Source organism: Cebus imitator, unplaced genomic scaffold (genome assembly GCF_001604975.1).
Source record: "Cebus imitator isolate Cc_AM_T3 unplaced genomic scaffold, Cebus_imitator-1.0 Scaffold321, whole genome shotgun sequence".
Taxonomy (NCBI): Eukaryota; Metazoa; Chordata; class Mammalia; order Primates; family Cebidae; genus Cebus; species Cebus imitator.
In genome coordinates, this window is record NW_016107636.1 from 1,674,594 (window position 1) to 1,678,710 (window position 4,117).

A 4,117-nucleotide genomic window follows, 5' to 3' on the forward strand; every position below is an offset into this window, starting at 1 on the left:
AAAAAAAAACTAATTATGTAGCTCAATGATTCAATGATCTTGTTTTCCTCTACAGAAAAAAAATAAGTATCTGTACAGATAAAAGTTATAATTCAAGGAATCTAAACTTGAGTGATCATGTTTTCAAATGTCAGAACACCACTTATTCATGCTTTATTTTTATTAATATGTGCAAAGGACAAGCAAAAAGTTAAATGCATGCTCTGACTTACATGTGGAACCCAGTATTTGCTGGAAGTGTTCTGCCAAATTTTTATTAAGCCTACTTCCATATCCAAGACTCACAGTGGCCAATCTAACTTCATTATGGCCTGTGACAATAATCCCAGATTGCCATTAGGGTTCTACCCCATCTCACAAGAGAATTACAAAGTAGTTGCTCACATCATTTAGATTTACAATTGTCAGTAACACAAAGGAAATTCCTGAATTCAATACTAAACAATGAAAATTAGACAGCAACCCTATATCCCCTGGGGAGCTAATGTTCTCAGGCAACCATTCCACAAAGACATTATATTAGACACAACTGCATGGGAACTGTCCAGTTTCTGAGGCAGTCTCTATCCTAAATAGTTTGACCTGTTAGCCACATAAATGTAATTGTACTAGTCAGAGCAACTTTAGTTCAGAATACATAGTTTAGAAGAATAGTAAGAGACAAAAGCACAGATTTACATAAAAAGTATCTACACTTAAATGCTTATATTTCAAACTTTGCAAAGAGTAGCTGTATTTCATAGGATGCAGAGTAAGACCTTGAAACAGGGCAGGATCTACAGAATGAAGAACTGGAGACCCATCCAGGACCACCACAATGATGGGTTAACCAAATGGGGTCAATCCCTGAAAAAAGATGAACCAGGGACAGTAGTCTACGAGACTTGTTTCCACAGATGCCACTTCTCCTTCATGTCCTCCAACCCCACATGCCCAAAGTGCTGACTCACCTGGACCTTCCCTTGCCCTTCTTCCAAAGCAGGGCCCCATGTATTCATGGAGGTTACATGGCAGGTGGAGAAGTAATAAAATCAGTTATGTAAGTTACGCCATACTAAGTGCTAGTTTTTAAATATTGAACACATTGAGAGCTTGTGGTATTCAACCCTGCATGAACATTAATAATCATCGTGGAAGCTTATTGATATTTTTAAAAAATATCAATAACTGCGCCCCACTCAACCAATTAAACCAGAATCTGTGGGAGTAGGCCCAAGAAGCAGCTTTTTTTTTTAAGGTCCCTAGATGATTACAACATACAGCCAGGCAGGAGAACCACTAGTATAGAATGACCAGGGGGTGTTATTTGTTTCAGTTGCTAAAAGGATGACCTTTTCAAAATGATGTTTGAATTATCCAGTCAGGACAACCCAATTCCGGCGCAATAGGGACGGCTGACCCCAGTTCTGTGATTTACCCCTTCGTTTCCTTTCTCAGTAACAAATAATAACACTCTATCAGCCCCAAAGAGATTGTGAGGGTAACAGACATGGAAAAAAAAAAAAATACTAAGAAAGTCAAAGAAAAGCAGAACCTTTGCTGTGAATAGAATCTCTGGTCAGAAGCCAAAAAAAAGAAAGAAAAGAAAAGAAAAGCAGAACCTAAACACTACGAAGAAATTGTATGCTGCTGCCTCCACTCAGACAATTATCGGGGTCTGGGAGTCCTGCCAGTTTCAAATATATCCTAATGTTCCAAATGACAATTAACCACAGTGAGGAGGGAGGAGCCCCACCAGAGCAGTGTGATTCTTTCCCTTTAGGATATGTGGCCACAATCCCCCTTTAACGTAGATAATGGAAAGCAAGGAAAATTTACAATTTCACATAAATGTTGCATAAATCCTGCCTCGGAACCCTTCCTATCACCACCCTAGTTGGCCTTACATCAGGCAGAAATGGGCAACAGGCCAGGGTCTCCACATCATACTTTGTAAAGTTACACTCCTTTCTCCCCATACGACCTGAATCTGATGTCCCCAAACGGCAGCTCAGTAAGGCCAGAACAGTCCACCGTGTGACAGCAGCGCCAGCCAAGAGGCAGCTGGTGCCCAGAGCAGCGATGAGCCGAGAGACGTGAGACGGGCAGCGAGGCGTCGCCAGGTCCTCTGCGCCGGGTGAGTGGCGGTGCCCGGGGGACGCGAGCCTTTCGCGGCGGCGCGGAGGTCCGGACTCCACCGAGCCCAGGAAACTGAGGATGGAGATGCCGGCTCCCAGCCCCGCCCCGCCCCGCCGGTACCCGCCTCGCCTTCAGCTTCCCAGCTGCGACGCTGTGGCAAACCAGGGCTCCAGGGCTGCCGACGCCTTCCAGCCGGGCCTCCCCTCCCTGGCCCCTGCGACCCCGGCCACGACCCCGGGGCTGCACCCTCCACACGGGGCTGGGGACGCGGGAGCTGATGCGCGCGGAGGAGGGCTTCGCAGCCAAGGGGCGCGCTAGAGAAGGCGCGCAATGGGTCGCTCCGCCCGCAGCGGCCCCTCCCGGCGCCCGCACGCAGCCCGCGTGCCGCACTCACCTCCGGGACCCGCCCCACCCCTTCGCTCTCCGGGCGCCAAGGATCCTGACGCCCGGGTCGGTCGCCGCTGCACCAGGCCGCGAGCCCCCCACCGCTTCCTCACCCGGCGACGTCTTCCTCCCTCCGACCCCCGGCTGCGATTGGTGGAGCTCCGGCGGGGGCGGGCCGAGGGCGTTGACGGACAGCAGCGCGCGCCCGGCGGAGCCCGCAGGCCTGGAAGCGGAGGCGGCGCCCTGGCGCTCCTGGCCGCCGAGCTCCGCGCGCGACGCGACACTGCAGCTGTCGCCCCGTGGCCCGAGGTCTCGCCCCTCTCGCGACCCACCTCGTCGTGGCCTTCGGACATCAGGGCTCTCCTGGGAGCATCCACCTACCTCCAGGGTTGAAGCGTGTCAGCGGCAGTGCCCGCACCGCAGCGGACTCCAGCGGGGCAGCCTTTCCGGGCAGTGCAGGAATGCGCTGTGCCCTGAACGGAGAAGCGCGGTCTGCAGAGTGTGAGCGCGGACAGAGCGGATCCTTGAATCTTCCCTTGCCTTGAAATTAGTCCACAGCTTCTATTCGCCAGCGAAACAGCCTGTTCTTTACCCTCACTGTGCATGATGTGGGTCGCTTTCCTCACCCCACCATCCCCAGTTCTCGGTTATTCTATTTTGGACATTTTTCTAACTGGTAAAACGTCGGTAGCAGTTAGGTGAAATTCAGGAACTGAGAGAAGTCCTTAGAAGACAACACTTAAGAAACCCGAAGGGATGTGGGCTGCCCTCTCAGGGCAGGGAGCACACTGGGGCTAACACAGGCCCCAAAGGCAGGCCTGCCCCCGTACTATTATCCAAGGTTTAAGAAATAATTACCATACATGATAACTAAGTATTTTTCTGTTTCTTGACCATAATGGACTCTGCGTGCTCATTCAGATGTGTTTCATGGCAGGCCTGCATCGTGGGCAACCTGATCCGCGAATGGGATAAAGGGAAGTTCTGCCACAGGGTGAAAGATCTCTTCCCTAGTAACAATCTGATGCTCCTTCTTCCTCGAGGAAATACCGCACACTGGGGACTTTTGAGGACATAAAGGTAGCTTCCTTCCACTATCAAAGACGAGCCCCATATAGTAGATCTCCCAGAAGGATCCCCACCTCATGTGCAGTTTGGCTGTCTCACAAGTGGTAAAATACTTAGGACAAGATGACTTCTAGGTCATGGTTTTGGACCTCGTTGACCCCATTCTCCCCCAAGCACTTATAACCCTCAGGCATTTGAGTGATCTTGCCTATATTTACCCATATTTTGTAGTCATAACTACAAATAAGAGCAGTCCCGATCAGAGAACCCCAACCATCACTACCGGTTTCTTAAAAGATTCCTCACTGCAAAGTCCCCACACTCCCAACTCAGCACGTTCAGTGAAGAATACTGTCACGCAGAGTATGCACTTTGGATCCTAGCCTACCTGGATCTGGACCACAGCTTTGCTTCTTACTAGTAGTGCCGTCCTAGGCAAATTATTTAACTTCTCTGAACTCGTTTGCTCTACTGTAAATTAGGAGCGACACCACTGAATGTTCGTTTATGATCATCTCACAGCCTGGCATGAGGGCTCAAAACCTGT

General features: G+C 50.0%; 1 protein-coding gene across 3 annotated transcripts in view; it reads right to left on the bottom strand.

Moving 5' to 3' along the window:
* NXPE3 (neurexophilin and PC-esterase domain family member 3) overlaps positions 1-2,607 on the bottom strand; it is a 41,419-nt gene extending 38,812 nt beyond the window's left edge. Inside the window, exon 1 of one of the 3 annotated variants that reach the window (XM_017504327.2) lies at positions 2,513-2,607. The gene's annotated coding sequence lies outside the window, so the exon portion shown is untranslated. Of the gene's footprint in view, positions 1-950; positions 2,187-2,512 lie in introns of those variants that run through there. The other 2 variants (XM_017504326.2, XM_017504328.2) reach the window with 2 other exon arrangements.
* Positions 2,608-4,117: the final 1,510 nt, after the last annotated feature.